This window comes from Anser anser (genome assembly GCF_964211835.1).
Source record: "Anser anser genome assembly, chromosome: 8".
In the NCBI taxonomy this organism is placed as follows: domain Eukaryota; kingdom Metazoa; phylum Chordata; class Aves; order Anseriformes; family Anatidae; genus Anser; species Anser anser.
The window spans coordinates 2313118-2335347 of NC_139728.1; the positions used below are offsets into that span (position 1 = coordinate 2313118).

At 39.9% G+C, this 22230-nt stretch overlaps 1 protein-coding gene across 3 annotated transcripts in view; it reads right to left on the reverse strand.

Moving 5' to 3' along the window:
- The window catches only part of DPYD (dihydropyrimidine dehydrogenase), a 355784-nt gene extending 344817 nt beyond the window's left edge, over nt 1-10967 (reverse strand). For 2 of the 3 annotated variants that reach the window (XM_083846247.1, XM_083846246.1), the window contains exons 1-2: nt 10810-10967; nt 9745-9833 (exon numbers count right to left, since the gene is read on the reverse strand). The gene's annotated coding sequence lies outside the window, so the exon portion shown is untranslated. The remainder of the gene's footprint in view (nt 1-9744; nt 9834-10809) is intronic. The other variant, XM_083846248.1, reaches the window with a different exon arrangement.
- Between the last annotated feature and the right edge of the window lie 11263 nt (nt 10968-22230).

Here is a 22230-nt window from a genome sequence, read left to right on the forward strand (position 1 = left end):
ATTAGTGAGCCTAGAGGTCTCAGTGTACTGACATATCATACAAGTAACTTCCCACTTTTTCCTCGAAAAATGCCCCTAATTCACATCAGTTCAAGTGTTAGAAAGCCAGGATATTCCAGACTATAATTTGCTGTGCAGTTGGTAACTTAGAACCACTGTACTGTCTTCAATCACACATGATTTTTACTGCAGGCCCAGTCTCATCTCATTGCACATGAAAAGTGATGGTTACAGTCTCATAGCTAACATCTACCAACACCTGTATGCCTGATTTCGCAACCCAGATTGCTCATCACACTTTAGGAGGTTTGTCTCTCAAATTCATGGGATTTGAGAAAGCCTGCAGTGAGCCCCAGTTGCTGTCTTATACCTTCTTTGAGCATCTATGACAGTGCACAGATTTACACCTCGGTTATTTGCTTCCACTCTGTCTGGCTTGTCAACTTCCATGTTCAGCAGTCTAAAGATGATATATCCCATATGCAAATGGTCCAAGAGAAATTAAATTAACAAAATGCCATGAAGATGACAGGCTTCCTCTGAAGACTCCCTACAGCAACTCAGATGTGAGTTTGATTGCTTCCAAATCACTATTAACATAAAGTTGAAAGAAAGAGCTCCACTGATTCCAGTGTCAGGTTCATCAACCCTGAAGACATCTGCTGCATGTCTTCACTCTACTGTGTCAAGGAAGAAACAAGTGCATCTACTATGTGAAGCTGGAGCGTGAGAGACAAAAGTTTTACTGTACTGTTTTCTGAAAGGTCTGTAAGAGCCATAGACCAACTCTGTCACCATTCACCCTCCTTCATCCTAATCCAATACATTGGGATTGGCATTCAAAAGTTAATTTGAGAAGTCTTGCTTCCACTACCTCTCCTAAATAGCAGTATTTTGGTATTGGGGGACATACAATTACAACTTCATGCATTTCCTTACCAATTTAGCAAAAACATTCAGCTTAAAACATTCACAGTAATTATTTTGCTTTACTAATCTGCTCTATTACAATTGGGCAGTGCTCTTCAGAAAGGGTAGCTACGCAGAATAACCCAGGGTATGGTACAGTACAGGAGTACAAATGTTCTTAAGCATAGGATATACATAATTATTAATTCTGTTAGGAAGGAAAACCCTGACCTTACTCAGACAGCCTTTGGGCATGGAATTGTAAAGCACAAATAGACGAATAAATAACAAAATGGCCACCATGTGAGCTTTGATAAGTGTCCAAATGCATTTTAAACTAAGATGAACTGTTCTTTAGTGAGACCACTAATTTATTCCAGCCATCTGTGGCAGAGTAAACAAAAGCTTGTCTCCCTAAACTGCTTTATAATTTTATTTTTAATGTAGCAAGGACTACAAGTTTCAACATCATTATCTTGGGGAAAAAAATTAAGCAAAAAGAACCCACATTTTCACACCACAAACATCTTTTGATAGTCACTATCATGCAATTCAAAGAAATATTAAAAAGTAAAACTTGTTTCTGGCATAGCATAATGTTTTCCTTTTTAAATGCCACCAAATGTTTCTTTAGGATATTTTAGGGGATAGAAAAATCTGGCTTTTTTCTTCACTCTCCAGTGATGACATCTGTAGACAAATCCAATATTTATTACTAAGCTTGAGAACTGCTAAGTCAATGACCTGGGTTTGCACTGATCCAAGAGCCTTTTCTCCACAGGCACCTCATTCTTTTCAGTCCCCTAACGTGCTTCACATGTTGCTGGACCTTAGCTAGGTAGAATAGTCAGACAATCCCAGCATTTATAAGCTAAAACATATATACATTTAATGTGAGTCTTTCCTGGAGAAAAGCTCTTAGAGATCTCAGATAAAGATGGGACTTGGGGGCATTCACCTTTTTCCTCCCTACATCTACAGTACTTTACAGGAAGAGTATGCTGGAGATCATTTTAGAGAAACTGAATAGCTGTTCAGTTACATCAGACCAGATTATTCTTTATGGACAAAAAATGAAATTCACTACAGAATCTTAAATTTTGGAATAATTGAGTTTACAATGACACATCCTATTGTGGTGCCGGGGGTGTGACATTTGTCTCCTTCAATCCTGGGTGTTAAAAGCAAAGGCTGCTATTTTCCACACCTCTGGGATAAGAAGAGCATAAAACAAGCTTCGTTTTGGAGGATCAAATCATTTGCAATGAGGCCCAATACACTGTGTTATTTTTATCTTCTACATCCAACAGGTTTCTGACAAGGGTCAGGTCTGCCTATCAAGTGAGACCTGGTTCAGAACCAGTTCATTGTGCAGAAGTATGACAATGATATTGAGTTCTCCTGGGATGTGAAAGTCCCTGTTGATTCCAACCAGCTGGCTCTTGTTCCAGCTGGCCTTGCAACCCTCACTTCCCCTTGCAGAGGTTTCTAAGTCTCCAATAAATCAGACTAGAAAGCCATTAGAGAAAAGGCTTACTACATACCTAACTTCTGGCAACAGCGGATACTTCTCCATTCAGTTATTAGAGATGGTGACTTACTGCATAGCTTATGACCATGTAAAAGTAACTACTACTGTGCTTAGTTTTAAAGGGAAGCATGCAGTGAGAGAAGAGTCAGTCTCTAAAATACACAACTCAAAAAGTGTATTCACTGAGCTATTAGTATTTCAATTTTTCCAGCAATGGCAGGAGCATCAACATGAGATTTAAAAAAATAAACAAGGTAAAAACTGGCCTTTTGAATTATTTAGAAAGGCTTTAGTATTTACTACCAGTCTCTATAGTTGCAGCATAACTGGTTTCAACTTTGACAGCTTTTCAAATGGCTCATGAAATGAACATTTGACAAATAAATCAGCTATTTTCTCAAGTGATTACTATTCTGTCAAGAAAAGTTACCACCAAATCAACATTCCTGAAACAAAAACTGATAGTGTTTAGATTTTTCTTATTTAGTTCAAAAGAACAGGTTTGTAATTTCCTAAAGGGACACTGAACTACTGATATTCTTTTAAGTAACTGCAATTAGTCCTTTGACTTTTCAATACATCCATCCCTACCATGGCTGAAATCTCAACCCTACTTGGCAATGCCCAATGACCAGCAACAGCAGCTTTAGACTAGGTTAGTATTGTTTTAAAGCTTTCAGCTGTGCCCTGTGACCAAACAAAAGTCTTTGACAATCGTTGCACAACTATTAAGTACTGATGAGATGAGCACTGAAAAAAAAACAGCAGCTACTTGGTACTATATGCTAGTCCCATAGAAAGTCAATTCAGTAGGCACATTTACTAGAGAAATCTTAGTTTTAACGGTAAACTCACAGTTGCCACCTTGCACGATTTCCTAACGTGAGCATTTTCCTTCTCCTTAGCATATATATAAATGCATAACATTCCCAAAGGAGACTGCTTGCACAGAGATGACAATTTACAAGTCACACTAGTTGTTTAGCTGTGTCAGAGCATGTTAGCATTATCTTAAACATCTTCTCATCTAGAGTTATTATTCTACACAAAAATTACAATTTCATTCTTCATGTTACTTAAATACATACTGGACTGCCATTAAGATACTTTTCTCCCTCCGACAGTGCTCTGTGTCAATACTAACCAGGACTCCACACATTTCACCAAGCTCTTTGCATGCCCGAGTTGTTTCCCATAGAGAGTTCCACCTATTTGCAATTGATTTACACTGTCCTGCAACTTCAGCATCTGTGGCCACGCAGTAAACAGTGTGTATTGCTCCTTCTGAAATATTTAAACAGTTTAAAGGCTGCAACCTGAAAGTCATTTTCTGAAAAGAGGCTATACTTTTCTCCATGTCTTTACAGTACTCAGTACAACAGAACTCTACCTATCTTGGATTTTATACAGTATTTGACAGCCTTCAACACTAAACACAGATAAGCAACCTTAGTATTTTGTTTAAGCCAAGTCAAGCAATGATGTATTGTTAGGAAAAAATGGTTCTCTGGTGCTTTACATTGTATAAATAATTGCTGTAAGATAAGGGGGTGCTTGGGATGGAAACATTAAGACAAAGGCCCCAAAACTCCAAGGAAGCTTGTAAAGCAATACCAGGCCCAATGCTTCCTTTGCTAAAGCCCTACAACAACTTTGGCATCTCCCAGTTGTTGAAAAATATCAACTCCTTATCAGATAGGAGTTAATACACTATCAAAGGCAGCTTACTGTGTTAGAATTTGTGTTCTCACACGCTGTGAATGCACATTTCACTTAGTTGTCAATTAGTATTTAATTACTGCTCATAACATATTTTAGTGGGTCTGGTTAAAAGGTTAAGATGCACAAAAAAACATAAGGATCCACTCTAATGTGCACATTTGGCTCCCATTAATCATAAGAGATAGAGCTTGCTAGGAAGGTATATGTGCATAAACACATGCACCTGTGTATATACACACAAACAAAACCACACAGACTTCTACTGTGGATATTTTCTTATTGGAAGCTGGAATGTCAACCAACCAATATTTATTCATCAGTAACCCGAATAAGTCTATATCTGTCCTTTCACCAAGGTAGAGAAATGCAGATATAAGAGAATAATCATTATTACCTTATGTTATATTCAGTTACACATGATAACTTGACTTCTCATTTTAGGCCATTACCCTTTTTGCTCTGTAGCTTCTAGTGAGTAAAAAAGGGCAAAACCTTGACTAAGTTTCCTATAGGAGAATTCAAGTAAATTTATCTTTCCTACCTTGCTACAGAGCTGATTTGTACCCAGGACCTTTTCAACTGCTGTTTCCTGACTTCCACTTTCAGGTATTGCATGTGGCTGTAACTCTTTACTGCTGATGTAAGATAATGGATAGAAACGAGCCACAGCCTTGATAGTTGACTGGAGAAGTGATGCTCAGGTAATATGATCAACCTCTGAGTGCATCCCTATGTCCTTGCTAAAATTCTAGGTTGATGGCAAGCTAGTCATCTGTCTTGAACTGTTCTGAGCAAATTTCAGAAGATTATTTCACCATTTCAGAAATAGCTAACTTCACAATTGCCATAGTTATTGCCTTGTCAAGGTTGAAATGAACAGGAGAAATTAATTCCAATCCAAGGACCCTGCAAAATATGGACAAGACATTATTTTGCTGCCCCCCTAGCTTAAGATAGCAATTGTCAATAGGACAAACAGCCTGCATCATTATTTTCTAATTTAATCAAGGTCATATTAGATCACTACATCAGATCAAGTGGAGTCAATTTGATCAAAAATCTTTGAGTTAAAACAGTTTCCTTCTGGAAACTAACCCTTTATGACAAGCTTTGTCCAATGTAAACCACGTTATTTCCGCTGGAAATGACTACTGCTATAGAAGATACACCACATTTAAAAGAAATACTCTCACACAAAATAAGACTGGATTGTAAATAAAATAAGACTCTGATCTCATGCCTAAAATTGTGGATTTCAAACAGATTCAAAAATTTAAGTTTTGTTTTTGTTTCCTCCAAAATCAGTTCTTCTACCATTCTGTTCTTTACCTACTGTTAGCATCCGTAATGCCAGTCAACCTTATAAAAGATTTGTAAAAGTGTGTGTGAAGGGCATTTGTCTTAATTATCACACTGTTTTTTACATTTCCCTCCCCCCCCATGTATTATATTTGAAGTCTCACACAGGAAAACTTTCATGGAAAACTGAAACGTATGCTTAACATAAAATTACTGTATTGTTCTGGGTGCTATTTACCTCATGCACAGTCAGATATTCAAAAGATACATATCATGGTGCTTGTGGAACTGTCTACTTCTTACACAAATGAGCATCAAAGTAAAAGATTTAGGGTTTTGTTGGTGATCTGGGTATTTTGTGTCTTGTCTTTTCTTTGTTTTAAACATTATGTGCAGCAGAGCTCCTTCCTCAAGTTTGTCACTTTTCACCAATTATCACTTTTTTTGTGGTAGCACCTACACATCCAAGATTTTATTCTAAGTGCAAAATAATCTCTTACCATGGAAAGTTTTGACTGAACTGCATTCAACCTTCCTGCAGAAGTACCTGCAGTTAGCTGGACTACAACCACAACAGCTTACTTGGAATGCGTGATTTCCACCTGGCTGGACTCATGGAGAAAAAGAGGAGGACAGAAAGTCTTTTTAGCCCACACAGCAAGTTCCTGCTTCAAACATTACAAAAACTTGAAGGATCCCTCCCACATGCCTCAACACCTATATTGATAGCTTCTATAGCCAAAACATTTTTTAAAGCTTGTCAAATACTGACGATGAGATTGTATATATACGCACACTTGTCATTTCACACTTATTGACAGCAGGGAACCTATATCACTGTCAGTGGGTACATTCATTGTAAACCTGAAATGATCATAATATTACAGGATGTAAAAGGTTTTATTTTTCCCCTCAGTCACAGAAGAAATTAATCATCATCATATAAATAAAGCTATTGTAAATACCAAAGTCATGGAGCTATGGCAATTAAGATTGACTAAGGAGCTCCCCCCCGCACACAGCCAGACCTGCAGTTGAACTACATTGTAACAGACTGGCTGGCCCATCTGTTTGTTATGCTTGTTTGTTATTCTCCCATCATATACTTAAACTGTCAACTCTGTTTTTGGGTTATATGCTTTGCAAGTACATACCAGTCATTTAAAAATGAGGCAGGGGCCCACCATTAAAGCCATGGTAACAGAATCTGCCTTGGATCTGATGTTACACTGCTTGAGTAATGTGATACTGAGGAATTGCTACGCACTACAGATGTAGGTTGTGATCCTGCAAGGGACAAGCCTTAGAATCAGCAGGATGCATTTGAGAGGATGCAGAGTCATACAGAGAGACATAGCTGGCTTTGCTTCCTCCAGTAAGGCTTTTGTTCCTTTTAAGTCTGCACCTCCATCTCATACTACTTCCACAGAACAAAATGAAGAGTCAAATATTTCTAGTCTAATAGTCCTAAGCGTAACCTTGAAGTGTTTCTGTAACAGGAATAGTACACTTGGGATAACAACTGCTCTAAGTTCTACATAGATTTGTGAGTTTTGGTAAGCTGTATTATAGGTCCCCTCCTCCCCCCTTCCACCCACCCCCTTTAAAGCTTAAATAAAGCACTTTGGAAAAAAAATCGAAAATGCATAGAATCTCTTCACCAAAACCATATTCAGTTGGAGGAAAATACGGTTTGCAAATTAAGATTTCCATAACTTCATTTATTTTTTGATATGATTTAGGGCTCTGGCTGTGGATTGTGATTTTGAATTTCAAAAGCAGTTATGTTATTCTTGCTATCTACAAACTATGAAAAGTTATATTTTACCACCAAAAATACTGTAATGAACTAGTTCAAGATTTGACAGTCTACACCAATGATTTTGTAATTTCCTTGTGCCCATAGTTGAAGGCATTTTATTTTCAAAGCATATCTAATATTGCAGAAAGTCTGTCTAGGTGTTTGATGATAATTAGTTAGAAAATTAGCCCACTAGAAATGTTATTCATCAAAGTACCATTGAGTCCTGGGAAGATAGCAAACCTTCAGTGGAAAGTTTCTCAGAGGCAAGCTTCTTGGTTATGTTTAAATTATATGAAGTATTGATTAAAGTCAATTAACTTTTGATAACTTAAAAGGTAAACCAAACCATTCACATCTTATTTTAAGGGAACATCTAGGGCCAGATTCTCCTCAGTTAGGGCTCAATTGTGCTGCTCTTCAGTAGCCTGAGAGGCTGCTATTAAGAACAATGGTTGCTTCTACCCCGTCCCTGCAAGCCTCAAAGCATGGGTGGGGTTTCTCCACAGATGACTCAGTGTCTTCAGCTGTGCCTTCACAGTGCCAGAAGAGGAGGCAAAGGAGAGTGGTGGTAATGCAGTAATCTCAGCATCAGGGGAATGCTGGTGGATTAAAGCTTCTTTTGCAACAACTTTCAGAACTACAGCATGTGCTTTCCATTCTTCAATTTAGAAAGTATTTAATTTCTGTATACTGAAAAATTCTATAAGCCTGGCAGCATCATTATTTGATGTTGTTTCCTGCAGTATTTGTTGTTTCTATCTCAAAATATGGTACATATTCACAAACCAAGGCATTCACTGATGAAACTTTAAGGGATTAATTTTGCCCAGTCATCTATAGCTGCAGTAAAGCCTTACATCTTCCAGTGAGGATGTCTTTAGCTATCCCAAGCCAGGGAGCAAAGAGTTTCTCCTCAGATGAGGAAGCTACTGCATATGACATGAGCCTACTGAGACATCCATCTGCATTAAGATTTCTTGAACCATCTTTCTGGATGGCTAAATAGCCCTTGACTCCACAAGCAGTCATGTCCCATCACCCTCAAGGAGCTGAACTTAAAGGAATACGGTATGTGAAAGGAGTTGAAAATAAACAAGAGCAGCAACTTCTATATCATGAGTGACATTGAAACCATGCTAACAGTAACTCCTGTAGGCTTTTTAAGTAACTACTGAAATGGTCATTCAGAAGGAAGGGTACATCTCCTGCCTTAAGAGCAGTACAATGAACAGACTTTTTAAAACCCAAAACACGTTTTTAGCCTACACATGTTCCTTGCAGCACTTTCTCAGAGTCTAAGCACCCAAGATTGTGACCAGGGAGCCCAAGGTGCTGACATAAGTGTACTCATGGGACAAAGCTGAGCCCACAACAAAAGCTAAGTTTCTATCAGTTTTTCAAGAGACCTTTAAACATTTTGCAGACAAAGCCATGAGAAGACTCTGGACCCATTCTAGTACAGATAATTTCACTGAAGACAGGATCAATTCAGACTGTTTCCTGGTTTTGATTACATTAAAATAGCATGTGTAGTTTCTTCTAGCCCAGCTTTTATCTGAAATTCATTATATCTGAACTTCAAGAATTTGCATTTCTTCCACAGAAGATGACAGCAATATCAAATATAAAAAGTGAAAAGTACTCAAAATGTGAACTTTATTGTCTATATGGGCCAAATATTAATATTGTAACAACATGAGTCTTATTTAAGTAACTGAGCACATGAAGTTTCTACAATACAGTTATCACTCTTACTATCAATATACACTCCACAGTAGTCCGCCCCCCCCCCCCTTATGCTTTTATAAATTACCTGTACCTCATGTTCAGAAAACTAATATCCCAAATCAAACTATCTGGTCTCAAGATACATCAGAAACAGCAAGCCATTATATCTACTTGTGCTCTTTGTACCTCTGCACTAACAGAGCAATAGGATATCTTGAAAAGAAAGGGATGTGGGAAGATACATAAATAACGATAGCAAGCCTTATGTTTTTCCTCTAAGTTTCCTTCTAAATTTTTGCTACCAGCTGTCACACCTCCTTTTCCTTTTCCAATTGTGTTTTTACTATCTTTGAAAGTTAGTAAGACCTCTTCTGCCATATCACAGGCTTACCCCCTCAAGGCTGCACATATCTTTGGCATAAGCTTCTGCCTTTAATAGTCTTGTCCCCTGTTCTGTTATCTCTTCCCCTTGTCTCCATTCTACCTCTCGTTCTTCATCCTCTCTTCTCACTTACCCTTTTTACCATGTAGAGCTTCTTCTCTTTCAACTGTCATGCCATTAGCAGACTTGTCTTTTCTTATTTCTCTGTGGTGAACTGTTCACATTTGAGTATAAACTCAATCTAGTTTCATTATTTTTCAAACATACTATGGCTGCTTTTGTAACATTTATTTTAGTAATTAATCAGTCTGCAGAACACAAAGCAGACTTTTAAACCAAAGTAAACCTTAAGATGTTAAGAACAGTCACCTTCTGTCTGATTGATCCTGAGTCTTAGGGGATGGTCTGCATCTGTTATAACTTGGAATTATCCTCCTGCTTGGGGAAGGGCCAGACCACTGGAGGAAAAAAAAAAAAAAAGGAAAAACGTCACAACCAAATATCCCTCTAATAAACATGCTTTGGATGTAACAAAATTAAACTGCAATGCAGGACAGATCAAGGTTCCTTCCGCTCAATTTATCTTAGGTAGCTTCACAGTTTCCATGAAATTAGAGAAAAGAGGAAATGTGCTAACAGGAGGAAAATATTTTTCCTTTCCCCACCTCTGTAGATGAGTATTAAGAAGTATTTTTTTCTATATCAAGTTACTCTGTGTTGCATTTCACCTCACATTAACTTAAGTGCTACAGCAGGGTGTGAAGTTAACCTGATGTAACACATCACAATGAACAATTTTTTTTTTTTTTTTTGCTCCATGGGGAGCTACAAGAGTATGTGCTAAACTGTTGTTAAAAACATAAACTCTCAGCATCTGTGTGCCTGCCTGCCTTCTGATCAGGATAGCTTAGCATCTTTCTTCAAATTACACGTTCAGAAAACAGTAAACTAGCCTTCTAGTAAAAGAAGGATAGTGAAGAAAGCTAAAGTGATTAGGATGTAAAGTTAAGCAGCCAGCACTTCAGTTAAAGGTCAGCCTATCTGTGCCAAAATAGGTGCAAATCAATACTTATTAAGAATTTTGCCCAACATTAGAAAGCAGAACAAGAAAATAAAGCCAAAAGGCAGACTAAAAGGGACTTTCAGATGCAAATAGTGATCTCCATAAGTTAAAAATGAGAACAAATGTGACAAATATGCACTTTCATACAGGGATAATGGTTGGTACAGAGCAGAGCAGGTCACCTGCTTCTCATTCCTCAAAAAGCATAACAGTAAATACTACCAAGCTGAGGGGGGACATACTCTTTTTTTTTTTCCTGTAACCTTTAAGCTATAGGTACCATAGAAATACCATTACAACACTATAATCAAAGATATCAGGAAAGCTGAAAAACTGAAACCCCAGACCCTTAAATCAACAATAAAACTCACCTCTAAACCAGTACTCAAAGTCTAAGATTCCATCAGAAACTAAAGACCTGCTGAAGAGGACCCCAGCATCATGGTGTGGCTTTATTACTCCTTCTAGTGACCCTTCATGTTGGAACAGGCTTTCAGGCCAGCAAAGACCTATTATTCCTCACCTTGAGCATTATAAGCTTTGTGCTCCTGCTAGGCATTAACTGATTTCATTGAGAACAGGTGATCTAAATTTAAACGAATTATTTCCAATTCATCACCATATGGGGGAAGCCTATCAGAAGCAGCATCTGCTTCAAAATGCAGATTTGCTCTAACTTCACCTTCTTCTGGGGTAGAGTAGGTGATATGACAGACAAGGGGCAGGAGCTCCAACCTTTTTTATTTTTGGTAATTTGAGAATTATACAGGAGGAGGAGACAGATCCTGTCCCTCTGTGCTTTCCCTCTACATTCTGCCCTTTGGTCTATGGGACCTTGTCTCAGTGGCTTGCAGGCAGTACAGAGAGCTTGCATGCAATAAGCACAGTACTGCAGCTGAGTATTCCTGACTCATCACCATTAAAGTAAGAGTAGGTAGCATCAGGGTAAATACAGGTAACTGTGAGAGTCTCTACCACTGAGTCTGGTCACCACTGTACAGTTGTTCCTTATGTATTACTCTTAAGCTCTGTCCCCATAAAGCAGTGGAATAATGTGGATGACAGTACCCCTCCGTGGTTGTACAGACAGATAGAACCTGCTGGCTGTTCCTGCATCTCCTCATGATCTTTGTGCTCATTGTTTATTAAATTAGATGACATGATGGGATCCATCATAATTTATTTCCCCTCCTATGCCCGTATTTCAGCTCTATAAACCACACCTAAAAGCCCATTTGCCATATTCTTAGTACAATAAATATGACTTGTGTGAAAAATCTTTAAGAAGATTTTTCATGAAGAAAAATCTTCATGAAACAACATCAATTATTTTACCTACTGCTTTTTGTAACCTCATAGATTCAGCCACAGTTGCATTTGTATAGCCTGTATACTACAATACCAGAAACGTACTTTTTACTCTTCTTGTTCTCACAGTGTAATAAAAACATGTGATCATTCAAAATTCCATATGTAGACCAGGCAGGCATCCCTTATGAACGTGGTTCTTAGAAGGGAGTTTCGTTTGCATGATACTGCATAATATGGTATTTCATATGCAATTGTCTTTGAGTCTGTGGGATTTCAGAACCACTTTGTTTCGCTTCCCATCCGCCCGTCTCCCAAAAGAGAGCATGCAGCAGGCAATTGGGAAAGTCTTAGTAAATAACTATGAATGGTCCCTTGTGCTACCACGTTCCCTGTATTTTATTTTTTCACTTATAGTTCATATACACTGTCAAGGAAAGGCACTGTTCTTCTGGTATCTCTGGCATAAACAGAACATGTGAGTTAAGGTTTTCTAACAACTGCTAAAAAATGGATTTCTTGAGCAGAATAATGTGTTATCTATGGGTAATTTCCCATGAAAGTAGAGACTATAATTCTGATTAGACATGGATATTATCTTTTCCAGTATGTTTCTGTCAATGCACTGATTCAGCAAACACTTAGACCCCAAGGTCAGGGCTGATCATAAGTCCCATTGATTTCAAAGTTGAATGTTTGCCCAAGATTAAACACAAAGAAGAATGCTTTCTTAAATCAATTTCTTTAAGTCTATACATAAGTGCTCTGTTGAATCATGGCCTAAAATCAGCAACAAATCAAGACAGATAATGAGTTTGGGCCAAATACGTGGGTATATTTAGGTGGCCAAAACTCATAATGAGACAAGGAATTATCTCTGATACTTGTATTTGAACCATGACCCCCAAAATGTATAAACTACACGTATCTATAACTTGCATTTCTTTTGCAGCTTTTAGCATAAATCTAAACAGTGAGACAGGTTACGTTTGCCTTTACACATTGGGCTGGCCCCTGGTTGCCTTGTGCCATGCGTGTGGGCCTATTTCCCAGAGAAGTCACAACACGAGTGGGAGGAACAGTGCCTGCCCAAGTTTTGTCTTGCTAACGTGGTAGAGAAAATATACCCAAAGTCACAGCTGGCAAGGGCTCTGGACCCCACAAGCTCAGGGTTGAAATCTTTTCTTCTGTGTAGTGTATTCCAAAAGAAGTTTATTTTGACTTTATATAGAAAGCAAGTGGAAAGTCATCTTAGCAAACACAGGAAATTAAGAGTTTGACAGAGCACAATGTAGATCAAAATGTTTTTAATCATTAACCCCTGTTTTAACTACTACTTGACACATTATCATTATTGTCCTTCTACAAGTCTGTCTTTTGAATGAAATATTAAAAGCAAGTCACAGCTGAATATATATGCAGTCTAGAACGAAAATGGCTTTGAACTATTGGAAATGATTTATTGTCCACATTTCTTTATGAATATTTATTTGCCATAGTGAAAGCAATTCAATAAATTAGTGAATTTGCCATAGTGAAAGCAATTCAATAAAGAGAAAACATGAGGACCAGTTAACTGAACATTTGCATACTCTAACAGTTGAAAATTTGAAGGAAAAATAATATGGTGCAATAGAATAATGTTAATGCCAGCTTTCTCCTATTTCTTGTAGTTAATATGATTCCAAATATGCATGTGTGAGAGCAAAGAGCTAAGACGAAGGCTCTCAGGAATTTATATGCTGAAGAGGAGATACAAATAGACTACCAATAGGTGTTCCTAACTTTTATGCATTCCAGTTCAGGAGGAAATAGATGTGGTTTTAGCAGTATTTTCAACACCAGGATGGAGTCTATCCTTTTGTTTCCGCACTGCTTCAGGTAGCAGGCTATGAAAGCTTGCTTTTTGCCACAAGCATCCATAACCCAAGTCCTCATCCTGCCAGGGCCAGAGAGCCCTTGCTCCCCAACACTCCTCAGGAAGCAGCAGGTATGCATGCCCATCAAAAGGAGACATGAGCACGCTGAGTATTTTGCCATGCAAACCCTTTAGTATTTAAGCAAGTGTGCATGGACCAAATACAAGATCACTGTTGCAGCAGAGATACTAATTTCCTGCATTTGCCAGTAGAGGAACAGTTTTTCATGTTATTTGCCCTCATTTCACCCATCTTGAATTAATTCTGTAGACAAAAAGTACTATGTGTTAGACTTGGAGTGAACTTTGTTCCTCAAAGCATCTTAGCGATATTCTGATACCCACTCACAGATGGGTCCTTGACAGATTTTGCTCTGATTTTCATGATTCCTTTTTTCTTTATATCGTTTAAGCAGGATTGTTGCTGCTTGAGAATTCAAATGCAAATGAAGATGTTCACAGACACTGTATCATAAGGAAGCTCAGCTGCTTGGCTTTTAGAGCTCAAAAACTGAATAGTATGTCGCATACAGTATTTGGAAAAGGATACGCTTCACATACAATAATTTTAGAGAAGGATGGTTATAGTAGTGAAACACTTTGGACAAACACATAAAATCTGTGTGCCTCAATTTTCATTTCAGAGCAAGAATGATAATATTTGTTTGTAGTAATAATTATCATTATTATCTACCTGAAAGCTAGCTGTGAGGCTAATTCATTAATATTTTCAAATTACTTCATGATCCTCAACTGGAATTTGCCCTAGAAGTATTAAGTATTATAATTTGCTCTCTATGCCGATTTCATTTTGCTCTGGAGAAAAACACGATGTGTTGCTCTCTTTACATTCGTCTAAATACCACATTCAAAAATACTAGGTGTTAAGATTTTATAGAAGTTAATAACATGTATGTTTTACATTACTGTATTTTTTACTTATTTCTCATTCTTTTCTCATAGCATTTTACCCACACCTAGATACCCTGATACCTGCCCTAGGTTTTGTTACTGTTCACACAGATACGTCAGTTGTGTCTTGTGATTGCTACTTATTTACTTGCCTGAATTTGGAGTTGGCAACAGAGCCACGCAAGGGTTCTCTGGTGTCAGAGTTCTCTTGACATACTGTTTTAAATGTATTGTGAGTAATCAGGGAGTGTCTTTAAGTTACACATAGTTAGAAGCTGACACATATTAAATGCCTGATCATATTCTTCCATATCTCAACAATTGTTTCCTTCTGGCAGTTTACCAGGTCCACAATTTACTGGCAAAAATGTATCTGTTTTTCACAACTGGAGATCCCCAGGTCCATTTCCTCTGGTTGTTATCTGTTGGATAGCTAGATGCTAATGGCTAAAATCTGCATCTACAAACATAAAAGCCGCAGGATATGACACTGGTATCTTGTGGTTCCAATCAGCCTCCCAGTATTACAGCACGACTTTTTATTTAATTGCACTTCTACTGAGCTCAGCCTGCTCATGCCATGCTAGCAGTTTCACATTGCATTTTCGCTGCACGTTGCGATGGCTGGAAATGCCAGGCAGCCCGGCGGCGCGGTGCATGGGGACGGGGCAGGGCCGAGCCGTGGCCCGGCAGGAGGAGGCAGGCAGGCATCAGCGAGCAGGGCGAAGCCAGCACCGGCACCGCAGGCATCTCTGCTGGACATGGAGCTGGGTCAGGGTCCCAGGGGACGTGGGATGTCGCTCTGTCTGCTGTGGCGGTGCCGAAGTCAGTCAGTGCCAACCATGGGCAGGTCCGAGGCTCACCTGGAAAATCACAGGAATAGATCAAAAGCAGCTTTGCTGTCACACACTCCACCGACAGCTCCCATCCTCCGTGTGTGCCCAGCCCTTTGGGCTCATTCCTCTCCCTAGGAACACCTAAACCATCAGCAGCAGGAAATTGTTCTGGTATTTTTTTCTAGCGCTTCAGAAGTGAAGCATATATCAATAGCTCTCACTTTCCAACACTCCCAATAAGAATTAAAACAAATTACTTAAACCAAATTACTAGAGCAGGGCACATTATTTCTTCCCATTAGTTTATGTAGAAAGTAAAAAAAAATGCCTGCAATGTAAAAAGGAGGTGGGAAGAAATAATGAGAAAACAAGTTGTGGCACGAATAAAACTATTTCTTGCCCATCCTCTTGGCTCTGTCTATGAAGACCTCGACAACAGCCCCAGCTGAGGCTAGTAAGGCGGCGGCCTGCGTCTGGCTGCCCTCACCCACAGGAAGGTCACCGAGCAGCAGACGCACGGGGCTCTGCAGTGGGACCTGGGAGCTTCTGGCGCGGGCAGCATGGCTGCACTGCCGGAGGATCCCCAGGGTTTCACGCGGCCCTACCTTGCAGCGGTGCCCCCGAAGCTGCCGGCTTCAGAAGGTCCCTCAGAGCTCAGCTCTGCTGCTTCCGCGGTGGCCACGCGTGGCGAGGGCCTGTCCAGGAGACGCCAGCTGCAAGGCTGCAACATCGAGACGGGTTGAAACCTCCACCAGCTGTGACCACCCCTGCAGAGCCTGTTTTTACGAACAGGTGCCTAAATCCACCCAGGGGAGCTGCTCTGCCTGGCCCTGCCCACCCGTGGCTCTGGCCTTGGCTCTGCTGCTGCTGCCCCCCTGCTCCCAAGGCAACACCGTGGCCCCGGCCCTGCCCACGCCCCGTACTCCCATCAAAATGGGCATCACTTCTGGGTGCTAAAGCCTCGTCTTCACAAATACCACAGGCACTGTGCAAAAACACTGTTCAAAATAGAGGCTTACTGTAATATTGCTATTGTAAAGCTGCCAGCTTTGGTATTCGATAATATGATGACAACAAACCCATGGCTACCAAATTTTACTACCAATCAGAATTCTTACCAATATGTACATGAGATCAAATCCACAATAGCATACCATTTGAAGTTTCTATTAAAAAGTTAAGTCGGGATAACTATAAACTCTTCTGACACTCCTTAATAAAAAATAACAAAAATAAAATAAAATAAAATAAAATAAAATAAAATAAAATAAAATAAAATAAAATAAAATAAAATAAAATAAAGCTAAAATCTAATGAGATTTTGTGGAAGCATTTTAAAAGGTTGCAACAGCAGTAAAGTCAGCAGGCACCAAACAGCAAAAGGAATTATTTACTGATCAGAGGACAAATCGTTCCTCCCCCAGAGTTTAACCATTTTACATGACAAGTATTTTTAAGGGAGAGGGAAAAAGCAAGAAAAACTCTAAGCCAATGCTGTTCTCATCTATGACATCATGTATGTTCCTTATCAAAGCCTTCACATTCATGTGCAAACTGACTTTTTTTTGCCATTGTGACCAAAACCTACTCCCTCCCTGCCCTCCATCTGTTCAGGCTTCGATTTGAAAGTCACTACCGCACAGGAAGAAAGCCTGAGCCCTCTTGCCTCGGCTGTGGTGTTGGAACCCATTAATATTCTTCTGGCAGGTACCATGACCCTGGTGCCCTTGAACATGCTTGAAAACATAGGGTATTCCTGAGTCTTTGTCCCTGGGAGGATTAACAGGGTTGCCCTGAAGCCAGCCTGAAGGTGTTTTAATAGGTAATACGGGTGGGCTGCACGTCTGACCGCAAGCCTTGCCTCAGGCTGCCCCTGCTCAGCAGCACAGATGCAGCTGTTGAAATTAGGGGATAGAACGTGGCTGGGTGTACGAGTTAGACCCTGAATCCTCAGAATTTGGCAGAGTATTTCCGTCCCCCTGTCAGACAGGTGTCCCAGTCAAAGGGATCTGGGCTGGGGACTTGCTCTGCTTCTGCCGCTGCCGCCTCCACCAGCCCTGAGCCAGTCACTTACTCCTCTCGCCATTCTTCTGGCTCTTCAGCTTATAAACTGTATAAAGAAGGAGACCATGGCTCCATGTGTTTTTGCTGTGCTTGGCATAAGTAGGTCCCAGTCTCATCTGGGTCCTCCGAGTATACCATTGTAAAAGCAAATAGACAGATAAGAGCAGTAACAATGGTTATTTTTTTATATGAACAATAGGATGCTAATGGAGGAGAAGCCTCTCCTCTGAGGTGTTTTTTTATCTGCAAGTGAAGGTCTGTCTTTCCTTGCTCAGCTGGAGAAGATACTGCCTTTGTAAATCAGACAGAACTTATCATATAAAGTGGAACACATCTTTGATTATACTGAATACTATCTTGTCTATAATTTACCCTTGCTGCTGTAAAGGACGCAACATGATTAAACTAAGAAATGATAGACTGAACGTTGTGAGTCAGGATGGAAAAAGGTATTTCCTACCTAAATAGGAAACAATCATCAACAAAACAGTGAAAAAATACAAGAAAATGTTTCTATATACAATAAACAAGCCACCCTGCTGTTGCCTTATATTATATTGTTGCTCTTCTTGCTCAGATTGCTGCAGCAACTTCCCCTGTGGCCTACAACATTCTTTATTTAAAAAAAAAAAAAAAAAAAAAACACCTACAAACTGTCATGATTTTTAATGAGGTGAATATCTCTCCTCTCCTCCATAAGTGCATATGTTCTGTTGCACGCTCGCGCTGCCAACTCTTCCGTGTTTCACTGGGTGAGTCCAGATTCTCCAGTGACATTTCTCAAATTGTAGATCTCTGCAGTGTATTTTCCTGGAGCTGTTAAAAATATTGCTACTTCACTTAATAACAATGTTTAGCGGTACAGAATATCACTTGTCACTGGGTATACACCAGGTGCTCTGCACAGAGGGAGAGGGGTCATTTTCCCCATTTTACAGACAAGGAAACCAAGGCATTGAATTTGGCAGCGATTCCCCCAAAGCATGCTGCAGAACACGTGACCAGAAGGACCAACATCTCTTCAGCTCACGTTTTGTTCTTCAGCATTTGTTGCTGCTTTTTTTCCTTTGATATTACCACCTGCAATACTTTGTCCCCCCCAGCAGTACTGCCCAGAACGGTCACAGCAGAGCCAGCAGTTTTGTGATAACAAATGCAGATACTGCACCAAACAATGAAAATAATTTTCCCAATTTTGGAATGAGACTTTGCCATGTATGATGTTCAGTAACTTCTATCTTGTCTCTGATGATTTCTGGGTCTGATGCCAAAAACATGATATGTTGCTATCCAAATTAGCATATGATGCAATTTTGTGCTAACATTCAGATTATAAAGTCTGTTTGCTGTTTCCATATAGATGTATCTTGACAAGAACAGCAATTCTATAATAAGCCCAGGATGAAAAGCCCATCAATTGAATTGGTACCACATTACCATGGCAACAATATAATGCTAATGAAATTGTGACTGTTGAACCTTGTTTATGGAACTCTACAAAATGGGCTTCATAAAAGGAGGAATCTTGTTGATTACTAAATGTTTCAAAGCATGATAAAAACCTTATAACCACATGTGCTGCAACTTATTAACCACGTTATCATCCTCATTTGAGATAACACATTGCTGTTTGTAAGAGCAATTGCACTCTCAAAGAAATAAAATTATATTGGAAAATCTGTGCTTCTCCAGCTTTCATGGTGCACCAAGTAAAGACTTGCTCGCCTCCATGCCCTAGCTCACAGTCGATAGGTATAGGTGTGTATCCAGTCATGCAGTCATTACCGCTTGTTTAATCTCTCAAAATCTATAAGTTATATTGCAACTGTAGATATAGCAAACACCTTTTCTGTAAGAAAAACGTGGCTTAGTTTACATCAAAGCATTCCACAGGAATCTGTCCCTCTAGATGACTCCCTGCGCAGCAGAGGCATGGTAGCAGGCATGGTCTCTGGGCTTCCCCTGCCTTTCTCTTTCCCCTTGGAGGTTTACTGCCGCCAGTCTGATGATGCAGAGGCAGGCAGTCACCATCCCAAAGGGACACCGCTCACCTCACAGCACAGCAGTCCTTGCTGATGGCACCCTGATATCATCTCCTGCTCTTAAGTACAGAAGTACCGATCATTCAGATTCCCTGGCCAGCCACGTCTCTGAGCTGCTTCACCTCCCAGTGTCTGGGGCTCCAACATCCAGTTCTGTACAGCAGAATTGGATTTTTAGCTAATAGATAATCTTTCCCATTGCTTTCACCTGGGAATAAAAAGTATAGTTCACCTCCTGAAGTCCACTTCAGAATTTGCCAGGTAAATGGAAAAAAAGGAAAGAGCTGGGGAACTGGCAAGAAATGAGGTTGGTGAGGAAGGGAGCTGGAAGCATGTGACAAAAAGATTTTTCTTTATCAGGCTAAGAATACTGTGAAATATCTGCCACAACAGTACTATGCAGATATTTAGCACAGACAGTAGAAGAGCACACTAGCTTTAGTGAAGTCCTGGCCCACACGGCACTGCAGTCAGCATGAATCCTCACCGCATTGCATCTAATGGGCCTTAAATCAGGGCTTTAAAGGGATGCATTTGAAAGCTTCACGTTTCAAACTACTTGGAAAAGGAAGCACTGTCTAACATTTTGTTATGCCCGTGGTTTGTGGGAAAGCAAGGCACTGAATTTCTGAGTTGATCGAAATATAATGTAATGTAATTTAACTTAATATATATTTTGCACTAGCTGACAGTTTTATTAAGCAGAACCAATAATCATCATTATTCAGTGTAATAACCACCTCATTAGAAACGGTCTAATTTTCCCTAATTTTAATTTACCTCTCGGACTAAGCTGTTCTAAAATTACTGAAGTGGTTGCAGTTAAGTTTTGTAAGAATTAAAAGGAAACATAAGTCTTCAGAAAGCTGCTGCTGTCAAAATAGTAATATATCAGAACTTCATGAGAGAAAAAGTACAGAAAATCCAGTTTAGGAAATTATGATACCACCTTTACTTTCTTACTGTCTTTGAAGTAACACTGCTGCACCCTTTTTGCACAAACAATGATCAGTTGTTTGATTGCTTGCAAGCTTTGCATGTACTCCACTTTAATAAAGGACCTGGCTAAGGTTCATGCCAAAGAGTGCTGGTAAGGAGGAGCTGACAAGCAGAAATATTTCTTAGAGAGCCAGAGAAGGAGATGAAGACACCGATCAAGTTTCATTATCCTCCAATGAAAATAGGATGTAAACTGTGACATCCAGGCAGATTACATATGTCAAGCAAGCAGATGTGAGCAGAAACATGTAGATGCTAAATCTCACCTAATAGGCTTACTCTGAGGATTATTCTCAGTGACCAAGTCTATGTTAACTGTAGTTAACATACAGTATATAAGAAATATGTATTTATAAGTGAATCTGGGGACATTCCCAGCTGTACTGAAGTTAATGCTCTTTGATATACCTTGGAGCATCCTAAAAGCACTTTGGGTGTCACACGCTTCTAAAGAGATCATAAACAGCACTACAGAATATATCTGTAGCCCAAAATTTCAAAGGGAACTGTTTTCTCAAATAATGTGCTTGAAAAAATTTATATTCCAACCACTTCTGCCTGCAAACTGCTATAGTTGTTTAGCTACTTTATTTGTTTGTGCCAGTTCTGAAAACACATTTGATCAAAAGAATATTGTTGCAGAGAGAAGTAATTTCACACGAGCAACGAAGCACTTCGCAGGTTATGTTATAAAGTAGAGAAACTGTCTAAAGGTTTTGTTTATCATAGGGTGTTACTCTGTGCAGTTCCGAGTCATAAAAATAACCATATTTGTTTTTAACATAACCCAAAAATAACACACAAAAAAATAGTCGCTCTTTTGGAAGCACTCTGCTTATAAAACCTCCCCGCTTTGAAATTCTGGTCCTCTTCCAGCTGTAGTATTATTTGCTTGGCTATCAGAACACACAGTACAGCAGTGAAAAGCATTACACTATTATCCCAAGATAATTTGATAGTCTGTAAATGTATTTTCCTGCTTGTGGTTCCAGGCATTATGCACACACTTGAAGTAACGCTTTGCAGCATCTTCGACAGTTCGTGTTTGCCCATATTGGTTTCACTTTGAACATTTGCCTGCACGGTACAAACACGGTTTATCTGTAGATTGTACAAGCTAGACTAGATCAGGGATGTTTACAGGCCAGAGCAGCAGAACCACGGGATGCCTACCGCAGGCACCCAGGTCTGGAGGAAGCCGGGTGGTGACTCACTGGTGGCTGTCTCCTGCCTGCGTCAATGTTATCGCACCCGTGCATCAGCATGAGTCTGCTGGAAATGCTGAATTTTAAGTCCGACATAAAACCATGGCTTTTGTCTGATGTGCTCAGTAAATACAGCACAGCACTTTCCAGAAGTACTCACCCTGCTGTTCCCCTTGGACACAAGAAGTGGTAACTCACCTCCAATTTCTCTTTCATTTCTGGAGTTCGTGATACCGCTCCCCCAGGTGCCAGAAACCAAGCTGTCCGGTGCTAGCTGGGCTGCTGCTTCTCCTCCGATGTGTCCATGCTCCAGCAGGATGTAATTCCCTTGTAGAACTGGTAAATTTAGCGAGCGTGGACATGAGGCTTTGGTTTTGGAGGGGCTCAGAGGTCACCCCTCACCCTCTCTTGGGAGCCTGTGGTGGGAACAGATTTATGTGAGGTGGCAACGATCTACTCCTGGCCCTTAACTGGTCAGCAGTAGATGCAGCCCCCCGGGCAGTGGTGC